The sequence below is a fragment of the Rhea americana genome, unplaced genomic scaffold (genome assembly GCF_003343005.1).
Source record: "Rhea americana isolate MKP2758 unplaced genomic scaffold, rheAme1 scaffold_13, whole genome shotgun sequence".
Classification (NCBI taxonomy): Eukaryota; Metazoa; Chordata; class Aves; order Rheiformes; family Rheidae; genus Rhea; species Rhea americana.
In genome coordinates, this window is record NW_028185372.1 from 4,406,875 (window position 1) to 4,425,959 (window position 19,085).

Below are 19,085 nucleotides of genomic sequence, written 5' to 3' on the forward strand. Positions count from 1 at the left end.
ATCCATCAGAGAAAATGCTGAAAATTAACTCAGAATTGCAGAACTACCAGTAAAGAAGGTTGGATATCAAAGAGGGAAGGAAGGAAAATGAGGATAAAAGGAAAAGGCTTTGAGAAAACAGAAATGAAGGAATTCATCAGTGGAAGTAAAGAGCTCAGTGAGGAAAAGAGAGGAAGTGAAAGGAGAATGAAAGGAGAAAAAGTATAAAATGGAAAGTGCTGAGGGACTTGCATCACTAGGGTAAGGGACAAAAGCTGAACTCCTCAGTACTCTGAAACATGAAAGAGATTTTAGTTTTCTGATCTTCCTGTCACACACACATTCTTCCTTGAAGACATTCTCTTTGAAAACTGGGCTTAACAAATCCCAACATTGCCTTTTATTTGACTGTCACCCTTCTAGGAGCCTGGCCCCATGGGTGTTCAGTTCCCACAGAAAAKTAGGAAAGTTGATCATGCTTTGGGATTATTCCACTAATCACTTTTTCTTACTAGTGCATCACCGAGGGCTGTGAAACAGTCTGCCCTGCTGCACTGTCACAAATCGCTCACGAAAGATACGGTGCATCTGACTCTTCAGAKCTTGAAAATGTTTTAGGTTCCTTTGATGGTTTATAGAGTTACATAGAGTTATATCTAGTTATATAGAGTCCCTGCTATTTTGCTTGCTTACTGGTCTTGGTATGTCATCAGTGACTACTCCCCATAGCCGTACATGCTCTGCCTTATCTTCATGTGTGATGTAGAAGTCACGGAGAGAATTAATGCTGCATGAACTGCTCCACAAGATTTACAAAGAGGAAAAAAAAGATCATAACCTAGTAGTGTTTGTAGGAGGCCTTCCAACAAAATAAATCTTTTTCTGTCTGTCCCCTGCCTATCTCAGCAGTAGAATAATCACATGGCAAAAGTTCAATAATCTGTTCTTTCAGTTTTTCAAGTCACTATTGTATGTCGGAGCTATGGCTGGGAAGCAAGCTAAAAACCACCTTGAATGTTGCATTCTGATAACTGAGAAATTAGTATGAATTTTATATGCAAGAAAGGCATATCAGTTTTATTGGTGCTAAATTACTGGATGTTGAAGGAATTTATTAGGCTGCCTCTTACAGCTTGATGTTTCCTCCCTTCTGCCGCCTTTTCAAAAAAAAAAAAAAAAAAAAAAAAGAAAAAAGAACCACCTTGTCCATAGACCAAATAGGTTATATAGCTTAGATCCCCTCGTGTTTGGCTACACTCACAGCATTGTAACACATACAGGAGCTTGAGAGGGTATAGTTTACAAACATAAGATTTAGGACAGCATTCAAGAGAAGGAGACAGGACTTCACACTTTTCAAAACCATTAATTTTCTGCTGTTCTTGCCATACTGTTCTTCCTGAGCTCTCAGTATGTAACTCAGGTTCTTTTGCAGAGAGAAAATGGGATAGCAGAACTGACTGGCACAGAGCTATGATCTAACATGATTTTAACTCCATGTGTTTTAACTAAGAGTAAGAAAGATAAGAAACTTTTTATCACAGCTCTTTTTTAGCAAATCACATTAAGTTTGAGTATTTCATTCATTGACAGAGCTAACTAATCAATTCCACTTCATCTTTTCTATGTCCTTTTTGATTTGGTAGATCTCTGCATGCTAAGCTGTTTCTTTTCCATGCTGGAATGTCCTTGCTTATTTAATCATAAACAATCTGTTCTTTAGTTTGCTCGGTAGGCCTTGTCTGAAAACAATGTATGATGGGAAGTCAGGTCTGTTGGAGGGGGAAGAGGTGTGCAGGTGTGTACGTGCATGTGTACGCACCACGCCACGCTGCCCTCCGCACCGTGGTGTTTTCACCCTCACGTAGTGCGACTGGGCAAGGGCAGAAGGGAGCACGGAGAACCCCACCAGGCAAGCAGACTGCTGCTGAATGTGGGGGCAGCTCGCTGGAAATGTTACAGGATCATGGGCAGTAGGCAATGACTCCGTGGCTTACCTTCTGCACAGCAGCATCAGAGAGATGCTTTTCTTTGTAGTGCTTGTTCCTCCAGCTGCTTTAAAGTTTGTGTTTTTCAGAAGCGAATGACACTTCAATAAGCTCCTCCATTAACAGTAGCTTTTAAAGGACTTGGCACTTTCATGAGAAAAAGGATCCTTGCTTGATTTTAGCTCAAAATATTTGCTGAGTTATTTCTAAAAGAAGAAACCTTGTAAAAACACGTTTGATATAGTTTGGTGAGACATGCCAGGACTTTTTGAAGCCAGGTGAAGATTAATCTGTCAGCATTTTGCCACTGTCCTAGGAATTCACAACATGTGCCACCACGTTGTGTGCCTGCAGGATACCAAAGGTGATCCGCTCCTGGGTTAGGTTTCCCAGCTCAGGTAACACCATGAACATCTTGCCAATAGACTGAGACCTACCCTGACCTACAGTAGCATTATATAAGCAGTCACTTTAATAAATGTAGAAGGTCTATGTGAGCATAATGTCGTAAAATTGGGCCCAGTGTGGAGGGCCGGTGCAAATCTGGGCACAATGTGAAGCCCTCGGCATGGTGCATAACGGAATTAGGGCAGATTTCTACAGGAAGATGACATACTCCTAATCTAAAAGCTGTTTTCAAAATGAAGGACACCAGAATTACTTAGCATGAGCTACCTGTTTTCTGTAGCCTTCTGCTCAGAACTAGCTGAACTGCTTTAGCTGGTGCTATCCATAAAAGGCAGGCATCTGATAATAAGATTTTGAGCCCAAAGAAGTAAATTACAGCAATGTGTCAAGTGAATGAATACCAAATTTTGTAGTAGGATATATGAGGAAGCCTTAGCAGATGGCATTACTAGCCCTACTGCTGATATATACTTTATTTTGATGTGTTTCTGGCATCTTACATATCTGTTCTGTCTTGTGAACACTGTTCCTACCCACTCTACTCTCCCTACTCTTTCCACCTTCCAGTAATTTTTCTCTCCATAATTAATGCTAAGATAAGGTTCCAAGAACTATCTAGATAAAATAAGTTCTGATTTCTATTTTTTCCCAAGAACTATCTAGGCAAAATGAGTTCTGATTTCCATTTTTTTCCTTCTCTCTCTCTCTTAAATGTTGTGATTGAATCTGGAGACTTAGCTCATGCTTTAAYGGTCTACAAATGAGCCTAGAAATCTTAAAAGAACAGGTGTGTGTAAGTACTTCCTATATTTCTTTGTTCCTGCTTCTGTTGGAACAATTTGTGCTTTGAAACTCATCTTTTTAATGTTAATTTGACATTTCCATTTCTGCTAACTTAAAAGGTTAAGGAAGAATAAATAAAATATGAAAGAGTGAAAAAAAATTAGCTTCAGTCTTTCAAATTTCAAACAAAGCAAAGTAATAAGCTTGTGTAAAATATGCTATTCTTGTTTCATAAACTGGCTTACTTACGACTCTTTAACATACACGTATCTCGTAATTGTTGGAACCAGACATACTGTCAACACAGAGGCGTTATTCAAAATTTCAGAATCATTCAACCAATATAAGTTTCTCTCCATAAGCCCATGTGTGGGAGTTGCAAATCACAGAAACCAAGTTCTCAGAGGTAGGTTTTACCTTTTATCCTAATTCCTGCTGCTAGAGTCACATAGCAAGTTATGACAAGGGGCTGAATCGGGAGTTTATCTGAACCTCTTAGTGATGATATACGTCCCCCACATCATGTTTTTGCTGTGCAGAAACACTAGTTCTCACCTTCAGGCACCAAATAAGGAGCAAAGATTTTTCTGAAGTAAGTGCTTTATTGCCACCAAAAGAAGTGGGCTCTTCTGTCGCCTGCCTGCTGATTCCCAAGCCTTCGCTGCCTCCCTGGATGTGCTGGCAAAAGCTCTTTTGCAGTCACACAGGAAGCTGTTTGAGGAACCAATTTGGCTGGAAAATAATCCTTCCCCCACCACCACCTCCATGTGGTAGCTTTCAGCTGTTCCCCTTGCCCAGCCCAGCRTACCCCATGGCCCTACGGGCTCGCGGAGCGGGGCAGGAGGGAGCGAACGGCCTCTGAGCCTGCTTCTCTCCGCGGCTTCGATGAGCTGCCATCGGTGAGGAGCCGTCTGTAGCTCCAGGTGGCAGTTCAGGGGCATCAGTTACGTTCTTTCTGTAACATAGAAGGCAAGAATCCATATCTTAGCACCCAGAAAGGGTGCCCGGGGAAAAGGAAAGCGCTGGAGCGCGCCCAGAACAAGGAAGACTTCGGGGCAGCCCTGGTGGTGCGGGTCCATCGCAGTCTGGGGAACGTGCAGTCGAGGGTGTTTTGCCAACACCGAGTTGGGACTGTTAAAAACCAGATACCAGGCTTGTTGGTAGAGGCTAGACAGAACAGGCTGCAGCAAGGAAATATTTGCTGCATTTCCTTGTTTTAATGTTAGGAGGAACGCCACAGAGAGATTATCCAGCCTGYACCCTTTGTACATACTGTACCTCCCAATTAGTGCAAACATTTTAATATATGGTTAGATTTACTGTTTAGGGTTCTTAGCTGTGTTTTGATATGTTTTAAATAAAACCAGGACAGCATTGGCTCCTTCACTRGTAGCAAGGTCCCAAAACTCTGGGTAAGGTCAATATAAATGTGGCATAAGGATAAAACTGCATCAGGYGGTTGTCACCACACCTCATTGCTCCTCGTGGAAGTGTCAGCGGGGGCTTTGTAAGTGGTGGCTTGCGCTTGCCTTGTCTGCYGTAGGTTTGCATTGCTTGAAGGCCACAGTTTGTGCTGAGAGTGCCCCGAATTCCCCGTCACGGTGAGCTGCACCGCGGGAGACGGAGTTCCTGAATATTATTGTCAGCATCAAGCTACTTCACAGCAGGACTCCCCGGCTGTCCTCTCTCCTCACAGCCATTCCTTCTTGTCTTCCTTTGTAACACCAATTGTTCGTTGTTACCACCACAAAGCACGTAAGAGTGTGTCTTCCTCACTTCTCTTTTCTCCAAGCTCCACAGTCATACCATCATTTCAACTCTTTGTTGTTTCTATAAAGATTAATTTGTTGTGTGATTGCCTGGGCACTATCAGATGTGATGCATGCRTTGCTTACCTTTTCAGGAGAAACAGAAGCAGTTGGAGAGCTGGAGGATTTTAATGCTTCTTAAATTAATAACATCTTCCTATTTATGAATTGTCTGACAGCTAACGGAAGCTGCTAAAGCACATTAAAATAATCAGTATTATTTGAATTTCTGTTGTCTTGGACCTGACTCAGTGCTGTTAGGTGTGTGCTTATTTGCTGGTTATACATCCTAATAACTATATCCTGTCCAGACGTAGCAGAAGTTGGTTTGCATGTTATTTCTGAAGTGACCATGAGAATATGATGTCCCATGTTGTTCAATATAATGTTGTCTTGGTTCTGACATAAGGTGAAAAGAAACACTGAAATGGCCCCTATTTAGTTTTAATATTTCCTKGGTAGATTGGTCTTTTTACATTTGGTACTGCAACACAGTAGCGAGTGTTGCAAAATAGACAAATCCAAGCTAGGTAGCCTCTCTAGGCATAATTATTTTCACCTAAGCATAACAAAAGTGCAATTAATAATTATAAGTGTATATGAAATCATGGACTCTGCAATTGCGAGCAATGCTGAGCCGTTCATTCTCTCTCAGCCACATATGCCTTACTGCCCACGTTAATCGAATTGTTGATCACTTAGGGAAGACAGCTTATGTGCTGAAAGAACCATGAAAATAATTATAATCCATGAAGCCCACTCTAAACAGTTTAGACAGGATAGCCTACGAATAAACAAGAAATGCTGGAAGGTAGTGACCATTAAAGCACCACCAGCTGAAGAAGCAGATCTTTGTTAGTTGCTTGAAGTTACAAACTATGGGATTCACATACAAGAGATTTCTTCGTGGTACCTTGGGATTAATCAGTCCCTTCTTAATAAAGAATCAGTGAGAAACAGTGGAATGCTGGGAGGAATTTACCATTAATTTGCAGTTTAAGCAAAAACTTTAGATAGAGAAGGGGAAAAACCATTATGAGACTGTTCTAGTGTTACTTTTAGCTTGGCAATAAAACAACGGTGCTGAAGGTCCTGTGAGAGGGCTTGTTCAGAGACTTCCTACTCAGATTTGCAGACCATAGATCATATTCTGTTCTTAATAATGTAAYATTTACCTTGCTAAAGCCAGCAGGATTGCAAGTTTTAAAAAAAGTGTGTCTCTAGAGATGCAAATAAGCATCCAAGCTTGAAATGCTGAATGAAGCTTTCAGATAGTCTGAGGTCAGTCCAACACTGTCACTGGTGTTCAGCACTAATGAACATCTCCTAAGAAAGTGGTTTTTAGTAGAAATAGTGCTGTTCTTATGATAGATTCTTTACTGCAAATGCTGTAGGAGATAATGGGGTTTTTTACTGTCTACAAAGTTAAACATTAGCTGCCGATGTAAACTCATCAGACTGTTTAGGATAGTTCTGATCTCAAAGTAAATGATGAAATGCAAATACTACAGGCTCTTACTGATGAACTGCCTTCCCAGMCATTCCAGTAGGTGCAAATAAGTCTCAACATACTCTACTTTGTTTAGGATTTTTTTTACCATTTACTCTTTTTCCTCCGTCAGGAGCCTTTTGAGATCTTCCAGTCTTTTGTCTTAGCTTTTGCTTATCCCTTGTGTTTCTTGAATGTCAAGCTTCCACAGAAAAAATTTTTCTCTTTATCTGTTTTCACTAAAAAAAAAWTTTTGTAGATACTCGGAATCACAAGGATTGGATCTGTTGAAAAGAACAGAATTTGTTTCTGATTAATTTTTTTTATCTGTTATTATACATCTTATTCAGCCTAGCTGATTCTTACGACAAATGCCGGTAGGTATAATTTTTACTTTCTGACTTCTTTGAAACCTGGTATAAATATTACATGTGTCTGTAATACAAAAGAATTGGTGCAATATAATTCATTTCAACAACCACATGTGTCTGTCTGTGCCTGTAGCATGGACTCTTCTGTTCGCAGATCGGGTGTATACTGCAGAAATCTTATTTTCTTTCTTAGAAACATTCAATTTGTCTCCTGCTGTAGCTTCTGGCCTCTCTCATGATCAGTCAAACACTCGGGTCAAGTGTTCATTCCTGCACTTGGCATCAGCTGGGCACCGAGCCGCACCGGATCTCCGCTCAGTCACCAGCAAACAGGGGGAGGCGCTCAAACGGAGAGCCGATGCGTTTGCCCTGGAAAAAATCAAAATATTTTTTTCTCACTAAAACATGTGATGAGAAATGAGGCAAGTTTTTAAAACAGACATGTTAAGCAGGAAAAAAAAGAATAATTTCTGGCTAAATTTTATGCAAACTTTACATAAGTTGCCGGTCTAGCATTTCAGTTTGCTGGTAGCTCTCGCGTCTCACTGTTGCTGAGTGGCACTGACTGAACCCGCAGCACACGGTTCTCGGTCCCAGTGCGACTGTATCTCTCAGTTCTTGCGGCCCCGGGAAATCGCTGCTGCCCATTGCCCGTCTGCCGTTTACAGGCAGGTCTGCCAGCACCACTCGTAAGGAAATCTCGCTGGTATATACACAATCAAAAAATTTAGCTTCATTTTTAGTATCTTTGCAGCAGTTGCTTTCTGTGATAAGAGTTTAAAAGCAGGCAGCTTTCAGGTATAGGTGTCTTCATGGCTTACAGTTCATGGCTTTGTTTTCTTTCYGGATGCTTTTTTTGTTGTTSTTCTTCTTCCTTTTTTTTTCCTGCCTGTTTCCACCTACTTRTTCTCAGCTGCGTTTAACTCGCATAACATCTTTAGTGACTGAAAATACAGGCGTATTTAAAGGTTAGATTAGRGGTTCAGCACTATAAATCTCAAGGTAAATCTCAAGGCCACTGTATAATCATCTCACTTTCCCAAATTTGTATTGGCTGGCCATCAAGATTTAGCATTTCCTTAAATAAACTGAGACAGTATGATAATCAATGATTAGATCTAAATAAAAGGGTAACATTTTTTACAAGTTCTCTCTTGTTGCTGAAGAAAAAGCATTTAGCTGCTTAAAATCAGGTGTTCGCATCTGCTTTTTTTGCATTTTCTAATTCTAGTCTTACCATACAGTCTCTGTGTTTTCTTAAATTATATCAATAAATCCATACAAATTTCTTAATCTACATGGCTAAGAAAAATCACAGCTGGCAAAATCTCCCAAGCTGTTTCTGTGTTGCAGCTGGGACTCTTGGACTTCTGTGAGCAATGAAAAGAATTACAGTTGATAAAAATCAGCAGGGATTAGGACCTGACGGTTTGTACCGGGGCAAACTCCACTTTCAGTATCATGAGGAAAACATGGACTTCATAAATACAGGAGTTTAGATTTACAAATAAACTTACTGTTCTAGAAACAAAAATGGATGTTTATATACACGGATAGTACGTCTGAAGACACAGTTCATACGTCTGTGCTGTAAATGCKCAGAAATTAAAGGTACAGTCTAGTAGTGCTATGATTGTTCCTTTTCTTACCATAAAGCTGCCTAAATATAATTTTTAAAAGATCAAAAGATCTTTCAAAAATGGCATAATAAAAATGAAAATATGAATAATTTTTAAGAGCTCTTTAAATCTTATGTATTTCGTAATCAAAAAATTACCAGCCTGCAAACCAATGGGGATGTGGAACATACTTGCCAAAAATAAGAGTATGAAGGAAATTATACAATAATTTTCTACTCAAAATTAAATTGGATATGGGCTTGGTTTCATTTGTCTCTTACACTTGGATAAATCCAATTCACCTGTTGATGTTAATTGAACAGCATTAACTAGGGAGTTTTCACTGAAATAACCATTTGCTGAAATAAAATTGTCATCCTGTGACTCAGTGGTGCTTTCACTTTAATTTCCATCTTCCTTACTATTTCTACTTACTGTTAAGAAATTATGTTTGAAGATGAAACTCCCTGCATTTATATGTTTTTCTGATTCCCCGTAGAGGTCCTGAATGAATCACTTAATCGCATGTGTTTTATTTATGTCATAAATGTAGTTTTGGTCCTTATGTATAATTACAGCTTGTGATTGTAGCTGAGAAAATGGTGCAATTATAACATTATTCCAAAGACCCGAGTAGAAACCTCTCTCTGTTACTGTGCAGGAGCGTAGATGGGATCATAGTTGCTGAAACTATGGTCAAAATGCGTAAATCTGGCTAAATGCAGCCAAGTGGTTTGTGGGCTGTTGTAAGCCATATTTTCCATTGCAARGGCAGTGGAGCAAAGTCAACAGAGCGACCGCTGGCTTAAGTGTTGCATTTATTGATACCTACAGAATACACAGAGAGATAATGAGACAAAAGTGAGAAGAAGCAGAAAAGCTGGGCCAGAAGCAAGGTGATACGTGGGCATTGTCAGAGGTGACGGATTCTGCAATATCTGCCTTAAGGCTTTCCAGAGTTACAGAGGCTGAAGGCAGGCAAGGTATATCTCGTAGTAATACCTGGTGTCAGTCTACACCAGATATAGTAATGATTAATGATAATACATGTTTTTAGAAACCTGAATGTGAATGGAGTTATGTAACTGTTTGGCAACGCAGTGTCTGAGACATTAGAGCAAGTCGGGGATGCTAGGAATTTCTGAGTGATCATTTTGACTTTGATGACTGTTCTTCCTTTCCATTTTTCAAGCTCAGCTGGAGTTCACCTAATGAACCTCTCTTYCCCTGTCTTCCTACTGCAAAATGCAGAAAAATGCATATGGCATAATCATTTTAAGGGAGTTACGTGCTGTCGTTTGAATGACAGCTTGAGTGGGGCGACCTACTTAATTATAAGCACTTAATTATAATTGACCAGAACCCACTGACCTATAGTGTATTTTGGAAAGCTTGATAGAGAGGACAAGCAAGGACTGCTATAGATGATAGGTAAGAGCAGTTTTGGGCAGACTTGTGTTTGTTTGATTGTTTTAAAGAATCTTTGGGTATATGTTTATTGACAGCGCCCATGAATCTCTTGTTAATCTAAATAAATCATGAGTGCCGCATTGCTTCTGTATCAGTGTYGCTCCGTCACTGGGAATGAGTCCCTCCTTGGCACAGTACCCTTAAAGTCCATGCTTTTGTCGGAAGTGGAGTTGTCCTAGGAGTTGTGCTGAGGAGTAATGTGGGACCTGTAATTCTAGATACTTGGACTGGTCTTTAGGTGACTTGGTCGTTTGCGCTCTGTTTTGACCAGGGAGGAAACGGCTGTGTTTTCAGAAGAAAAAAATGAGGGCTTCCCTCTGCATTCCTCCTACGTTTATTTGAAAAAGCTCCTTTGTGAAAAGGCATTGGGGGAAGCTGGGAAACAAGCCAAGTGGGAAAACCCATTTTTTGTAGTGATCAGACTTGACCTCTTACAAACCCATTGGTCTTTAATACGATGAGTTCAAGTGTATTTCAAGCACTGAGAAGAGCAGACCCTCACCACCTTTCTCTGCAATTCCTACTTAACTGTGCTGTGAAACCTCAGGCTGACACCACTCAGGTCTCACAAAAAGGGAGTGCATGTTAGAGAAAGTTAAGTTCAGCAGAGGATATGTAAAACTTAAATCATTTTTGGCAGTCTGACAGAAAAAAATGAGATTTTTGGCAGTCTGTCAGAAAAAAATGAGATCACAGATCTGTCCACTGTGATTTTGAATGTGATTGTTTTGTCCAAGTTTCTTGTGCATGCGAATCACTAAATGCAGGATGAATCTGGAAGCATACTTCAGGCCACTTGCTATGCAGATGATCAGAAAATTCTTTCGGGATCACAGCCAGATTGCAGAAATGAAAACTGAAGGAAAATGTGTATTATTCTGTTAAGTTCAGCTCTCCTCTGAGTCATGAATACTCCCTGTTTTTGTTGTCTAGTGCTTTGTTCATCCTAGTGTTATATGTCCACTGCTTCTCCGGGGCTTGTTTTTCTACTCTTAATATAATTCCATCTGCCTAAAGTCATCGTCATGATTTCTCTCTCTTTTGGTATTTACATCATCCTGAATTTCACAGTAGGTTAAAACATATCCAGCTCAGCAATTTTCCTATTTTCAGCAGAACATCAGATACTCCATGTTTGTAAATTTAAATGTGTTGCATGTATTTCCTTTCGTATGCAAGAGTCCAACCAGGATCCAAAGCATACCAGGCTAGTCATGTTCTTGAGAACTGCTTGATGCTCTGATTGTTGGTTGGATTTTCTTAAAGGAAAACTTGCTTGTTAATTTAGCAGGTGTTTTACGTGAAAAATGACATTATTGGCTTCATTTCAGACCATTAAAAGTGAGAGGGGAAAAAAGAGATTATTACTTTAGAAATACTATTAAAGGGAAAAAAAGTAAGTCTATAATAACTCTACATAAGTAGGGGGACAAAATTTGTCACAGTCATTTTCTTTTTGAAAACCATTTAAGAAAGGATGCTTTATAAAAAAAACGCAAAAATACAAAGTTTCGGGTTCTTGCTAAGTCTGATGATAAACTGAGCAGAAGAAAATACTTTATTCTTCTGTAGTTTGTTTTTTAAATTTCATTGGATTTTTCTTGAAGTTGGTAACTCATAGCTCATGATTCATTGCAATAATAAAGCTCTGAATTACTGAATAAATAAACATCCTGGCTGCAGCAATAAATCAGACACTCCAGAAAGCACAGGAGAGATAATCTATGCCAGAAAGTTCTAAAATACTCAAATTGATGCAGTCTTCTCTGTGACCCAAGGAAAGTTATTATGGCCCAGATATGGAAAAAAAAGTGAAAATATCATGAAAGCACTGTCTTTTTCTCAGTCTCTGTGCAAAGATGAACTCAAGCATTTTTCACCATGGAATGAAAAATATTTGAAGAATCTATCTTCAGATATTCAAAGCGTATTTAGGTTTCAATTCTCATTACATTTGATTGTAGTGCAACAGCTAAATCCCCAGACTGCTCTGAAAACTCATTATCTTTTTTCTGTAAATGTCCCCTTGCTGTGAGAGGTGAATCTTGTAGCAGGACATCTCAGAGGAGTCTCTGACTGGCAGATCAGTAATRCCCTTTGGGGTTGCAGATGTGGAAGGGTATGAACAATCCTCTTAATAACAACCTCTGGAAGCTTTTTCTCTCTCCAGTTCTTAGTTGATATGTGTTGATTGTAACAAGAAACATCTCTCTGGACTGAAGAAGATTGCTCCTGGGAATTTCCTCCAAATGCATTCCGATAGAGTCAAAAATGACATTTTTCCTTCTCTGATGACTGAAAGCAGCACCAAATTACAACACTTCAAATTTTGTGAAATGGAGATTGTTGAGACTGGGTCTCGTTGAAATCTCTATAGAATGCAGAGTAGGATTTTTCTAACTATTATATGCAAGTGTTATTCTTCACACAACAGGCAGTCATTATTTTGAAGAAAGGTTAAAATCTGCAGAAGCCAGAAGTAGCTTGAAGCAACAACAAATTCAAGAATTTACATTTAATTCTGGTCTCACAATAGCAGTGTGAGTTAAAATGATTAAAGGTCAAGAACAAGCACTGATTGAGGGCCAKTATCTTCATGAGTTACTTCATTCGAATGTAACGAGGGTGTGGAGGGGGAATAAATAACAAGAAACGTGGGGATGGGCTTGTGCATAACAAGCACTGTTTTGATGATGAAATACAGATTTGGGGACATAGTGTCATTGGTAATTGATAATACACAGCTGTGTCTGTCTAATGGATCCCAGCAAATCCGTGGCCCTGCTTTTATGGAGTATTGATTCTACTAAACCTAGGGACTGAAATCTTGTTAGATTTGTAAGGGAGACTGCAATATTTCTGTTGAGTTGCCATCATTCTGGAAACATCCTTAAACAGAGGTGCATTGTAATATTTTCTTTAATTTCTTACTTCCTCTGCCTTGCCACTTGAACTGTCCTCGCACTGCTTGTTTGCTCCCCCATCTCTCACTCACTCTCTCTTTTGGTGATCCCCGAAATACGCAATTTCTCCTCTACGTATCAGGATATTTATATATCAGACCAAGTAATTGTCATCTTCACTATTTAAACTGAGTGACAGTGTGATTGCATCTTTATGTCACCTTAACATTTCATTTACAAATTGTCAGTATTATGTTTCTTCTTCTTTCACCTCAAGTCTTTTGCTGCCCTTTTCTGTCTTCTTCTTATGCACATCCCATTTGTGTTCTCTCATGCTTTTCTTTCCAAATATATAATCTTATTTTTCATCTTTTTTCCTATTTCTTCATCCTTCTTTATCTTGTACTTCATCTGTCCACTTCCACTGCGTATGTTAGCTGTGCTTTAACTTTTGTTTTGTACAAACACTCTCCATATTGTTCTCACATTGGCACTTCTGTTGTTTGCTTTTCTAACTGTGCTGTATAACTATTTGCTGCCACCTCACGCAGCTTTGCTAGTATTGCATCTGCCATGCGCATCTGGTGTGGATCTTGTGCTGGATCCTCAGCAGGCTTCTCTGATCCACYGGGTGCTTCTGAAGGCCTCCTGGAGCTCAAGACTGGATCACCCCTTCTCCTGAAGTCAGACCAAAATATCAGTATCGTGTGAATGCTCATTCTAAAACTGTCAAACTGCCCCTTCTTTTTTGTAGGAAACAGCCTAATGTCAAAACAAGGAAAATAAATAGTTCRATTTAGCCAAGACTGTCATGATGTGCCCTTTCATGGCTTCTATGAAGGTAGCTGTAAAACTGCAGTTCACAAAATAGGATGCATAATCTAACAGTCTTACCCCCAGACTCTCCAACYATCTTCCTGTTGGAGTCTTGGGAGCTGTGCCAGTCAGCTTGGAACGGGATTTGTGAGTGCCAGATTATATGCTCCAGCTTGCACTTCTGGAGAAACCTCAGTTCTTGTTTTGAGCGCTCCATTTTCAGCAGGAAGGTGACAGCCATGTCTGAGAAGCTCTGGTGGGACAACCCAGTCCTCTCACAGCTGAGTGGCTTTATTGTGCTTCATTACGATAAAGCAGTGGGTTTGCAATTAAATAGCTCTTGCCTTTGAACTGGGCTTCAGATGGGAAGTCACTGCTAGATGCACAGGAGAAAGAAGACTGTTGGGGGTTATGTTGTTAGTACTATAGAAGTTGCTTTCTCTAAGAAGGGAATGGAAAACCTTTTGTGATTATTGGTTATTGCACATACGGTTTTCTAAYAGGACCTCCTTTGTGCTTCCTGTAAGAATGCAGCTTTCCTCATATGCCCTACCAGCTAATGTGAGGCAATATTGAATGTCTACCACTACGACAGTAAAAGATAAAAGCACTACTCATTATTATTTTTATATACTTTCTTGAAAATATAATTGCATTTTGAGCTAAAAGTATGTGATCAATTAAGAAGCAATTGCAGTTGTGTTYGTTGCATTAACTGCCTTTCATTTACAAATGTGGTGTCCTCCATCTCTCCACTTGCCTTTAGACGTAGGCAGGCTAGTTTTTTTGGCCTGCATATAACAGAATTATGTGATTTTGCCACAGCATATAGCAGGATATGAAAGCATATGCCAAAAAAGCTTGGGACATAGCACATATCTACATCCTTGCTAATCCCTGCACTGTCTAGTAGTGCTGCAGGCGGCGTCTGTTTTTCCCACAGTTCTGAGCTTTAACTGGTTAATTTTGTTGTGTACCTGAGCAGCATCGTGTGTCTTATCGACAGCATTTCTGCAAGCTACAATGTYTTCTGTTGTTATGGACGTTTAGTAGCACAGAGCACATGGGGAAAACAGAATAGCGATTGCGTTGTGGTGCTGTGGAACAGATCTGCTTCTGCAAAGCTTTTATCCTTTTMACCATATCAGTCTCACAAAGATAAAAGGAAGTTTGTTCTGAAAGAGAATAACTGTCTATTGCATCTCTGTTGTTCAGTGTTATCAAACTCCAGAACAGGATTTTGATTTTTTTGTTCATGAACTATGTTGCAAAGTTGTTAAAAATTACTTCTGGCATTCCCCAAAACTCTGAGCCCAGCCCCATCTTACGCAGGGATGCTGATGTATCATTGCTCTAAGTAGCAGTCACTAAAATAGTCTTAATGCAGTGGTTAAAACACATCACTAGTGTTTTAGGCAAGCCTTARGAAAGCACCAGTATTTATCAAGAAGCATTACAATATTTAGACTAATTCCATAGGCAAAATACTGTCTTACCTTCAGGTCTCATAGCAATATAGTATCTATTTTAGAGTCACTAAACTTCCTTTCTGTTGAGGACATCATGTGAAAGGATCTCACTCATTACTGATATGAAAGAAATTCTTCTTCTTTTTCCCCAAAAGTTGTTCCAAAACTTTGCTACTGGCCATTCATGGCAAGGGTGCACCTAGATCAAAAGTCAGATTAGGAAGCAACCTAATTAGGAAGTGACCTTGTAGTTGTCTCTGCCTACTGCATCCCACTTCTCATGTGTGTGATGTCTGTTAATATATTAGTACTGGACTGTACTTAAAAATGTCATCCACTGACAGCAAATGTTGTCTATTTTGTGCAATTTGAAAGAATCAGAACTTCCTAGTACCAGTAATAGAAATTATCTTGCTCTTATTGAAGTAAATTGCGCCAGCATTTGTTGAGCTTAGTGGATTCAGGAGCAGATCATAATTGACAGAACAGTCACTTTCAATGTACAAATTTGAGCTACGGCAAATAACCCTCCAGTTTTTCATAACTATTTCCAATTTTAGATGTAGTTCTGCTACTTTTTCATCTTTCTCTGTTACGCTCTACAAATGACGCATTGTGTATGCTTTGAGAGTTGATCATATGAAGATATATATTGTTGCATAAGGTTTCCCCTATCACTGATTTTCATATTAGAACATGTTATTGAAAGTGTAAGTTTGTTCTAAGTTTGATAGGTATCGTAAAAGTTCTGATAACAGACAATTTTACATAAAGCTTTTAAAATCACCACAACCAGAAATACTTCCTTGAGTTCAGCAAAAAAAATTCTCTTTCTTCATTTACTGATTAAGTTAGCATAGTGATCAAGTCAGCTTGATTCTTTTCTACGATCATTATGAATTTACCTGCACCATACTGGTAGGAGAAGTTTCTTTGCAACTCTTGTAATGCTCTGCTGCTGTTCTCACAGATCTGTTAGGGCTCTGGCGGCAGCAGGATTTCCCCTAAGGTGAGAGTAACCTGCTCGGTTATACTCAGGTTATAAACTTCAGTTCCTGTTGGTATTTAACAATTGCTGCTCTACACTTGTGGCCAGCTCCCTTTAACGTTAGATTTTTGTTAGCAGGACTTCTAAACCAAACAATACCTAAGACAGACTATAACTCGAGGAAAATTGATCTGTAAAAGAGTTGGCCTGCTGAGAAGGTTAGGTTGTCTTTAAGACTTTTTTTTTTGTTTTGCAGGCCATCTAAATATTAATTTCTGTTAACAACAGTTACAGTATTCTGTTTTTAATGATTATATATAGCATTGAAACTATACTAAATGGAAAACTGCAAGCTGATGACCTACAGACAAATGTAAGAAGAGATGTGCATCTGCATTCCTGATTCTTTCCATAAACCACACTGTTGTTTTGGCTACTGTGTTGGCACAGTTTATTCAGGCTGAGCCAGAGTTGGACCATAGCTAATCCGTGGTCATAACAAAATGAAAGCTGGATGGGAAGAGACTTTACTCGTATGCAGCGTGGTTGTGGTAGCGTAACATYTTACCTTCCACCGAACCCTAAGCCAGGACTCGCTTTCCTCTCAAACTTTTCTGTCAAACTTTCTTAGCAGCCATAGTGGAAGCCACAGAGTTTCTAGTCCTTTTCCGTGTTTTCTGTCATTGAATCTGAGTATTTTGCCAAGTGTAAGAGATTGCAAACTACTCCCATATGCAGKGTCTTAAATGCTGTGACTTGAATGCAGTGATTGAAATTTATGTTTGTGACAATCCAAGCAGAATTTATTCAATCAGGTGGGAAAAGAGGGAGTATGTATTTGTGTTTTGTTTTACTTTTCTGGTCTATTTTAAATCTCGGTTTGACAGCCTTTACCTCAGTAGCCTGCTGCTTTTATGCCTAAACACATTCCACTGAGCTGTTGTGCTCATTTATCACATTCTAGTACGGTTTGTTCAGAAGATGGAGCTCACACAGGGTCCTGTAAAATGTTGATAATTGATTTGGGGGGAAATAAGGAATTCAGGAGMTCTACCTCAAGAGTGCCAAGCATTAAACAAGTCAATCTGACGAAAGTTTCCTCCAGTCTATCACAAAGACCTGCTGTTTTGAAAGCTGAAAATTTGGCACACAAACTGGAAATGATCAATCAGAAGGTAATTTTCTTTACAAACGGAAGTAGTCATAAAATACCAAAATAAAAATTATAAACCACTAAACTAAGAATATATGAATCCTACACAAATCTGTTCTCTGCTGAAAAATTCTTGGGCCTGTTGAAGGAGCATCTGTCCAGACAAAGCAGTAAGAGTCTTGTCATGAGAAAGCAGACAAACAAGTGCGACTTTAGGAATACATTCCCCTAAACTTAGGCTGTAAGGGACCACATCTGAATCTGTATTCAGGGTGAATTGCRAATCCTGTCTATTRTAATTGATGCTAATTCTGGCTACGTTATAATCCATTTTTCTAGAAGAGTTTACATATCTTAGAGTCCTTAATTTAGCTCATATATAAAGCTGGTGAGTTCAGCTGCGTTCATTGTTAAGATATAATAGAGCCAAAATCTAAACTCCTGCTCAATCTCCAAAGCGTAAGTGAAGTTTGACTCCAGCTGTTACTCAGTCATGTTAAGAAATGATCGTGTGACTTCATATATAGCTGGAGATGAGGACATGATCTGCATGGACTTTAAATATTTTATGTCCTAGTTACAAATACAGTGCCAGCATCAACAGAAATATTCTAATTTAGGAGGATGTTTTCAGTATATCATTTTCTTAAGTTCTTACCTGCTTCAGTGAAATTGTCTATATTTGTTCTTGGTTCACATAGCTGAGRATAGAAACAGGAAAAACCGTAACATATACTTCTGTGCACATTATCTGTTTATAGAAGAAGGGAGAGACTCATTTCCTTGATTATAGGTATTATGCAATTGAGGCAATTTTAGTGATGTCTCTGAAGTAGGTGCACAAAATTTCATTTCTTTTTCTTTGTTTTGGGTTTGATTTTACATTAAATAGAGRAGAAATGTAAAGTTTGAAAGCTGGAACATTCATGAATTTTAAAAACGATAAATATAATAGTGTTCCTGAATCTTTTATTCCATTTTCTTGTGGTTATATATTACAGTAGTTTGTAATTTCATGATCATGTTTTTTACCATAGTATTTTTACCAGGTAAAAATCTATTTCAAGAATGATGTTAAAATATATAAAATCTCAGATCAAGGTCAGCCAAAAGTGTTTGGGGGATTTTAGGCCTAAGCTGTCAAACACTGAATACATGCCAAACAAAACAATGTGCAATAGTCAAAATGTTTTATTTCAGTGTTTTCTGAAAAAGAACAATATGATCTTTCCATTTGCTGCAACATTTCTGTGTAATTTTTTTTTTTCAATTTAAAAAAGAAATTTCTTTACAGTTCAGTAAAAAGGAACTTTCTAGCTAAGGAAATCCTGTTTGTTTAAATCTTTTAATCAAACATCAATTATTTTAGGTTGACAAGAAAAATATTAAATGCTCTTTCGGTTTAGCCACCAAACTTGCAAAATCTTTTATTTACACACTTCTGTTCAGGCCTTGTTCAATGTCCAAAGTGTTAAATCAGGCGATGATATGGAGTAAGCAAATCAGAAATTCATAGTATTCATATATTAGTTATTTTTTGCCACTGTGGATGGTTAGCAGTGTACAGTGTAGAGGGGACAGTTTGAACCATTAAGCTAAAGAAATACAAGTTGCTTTGTCTTTCAGTGTCTGTGGTCTATAAAAGCCTTAAATAAAGAGTCAATGTGCTGTAAGACTCCACATGCAGGAATCCTCGTACATAGGAGGAAGCATCTGTATTGTGGATACTTTCTTCAGTTTTGAGTGTTTAATATTTTGTACCAAATATTTACAGTTATGATATTGCAAAAATATTTGCGAAGACCTTCACATGCACAATACAGTAGCGTTATGTTCCTCAC

At 38.8% G+C, this 19,085-nt stretch overlaps 1 protein-coding gene across 6 annotated transcripts in view; it reads left to right on the forward strand.

The window, feature by feature from the left end:
- Window positions 1-19,085, forward strand: part of GHR (growth hormone receptor) — a 130,128-nt gene that overhangs the window by 93,340 nt on the left and 17,703 nt on the right. The window lies entirely within an intron of this gene.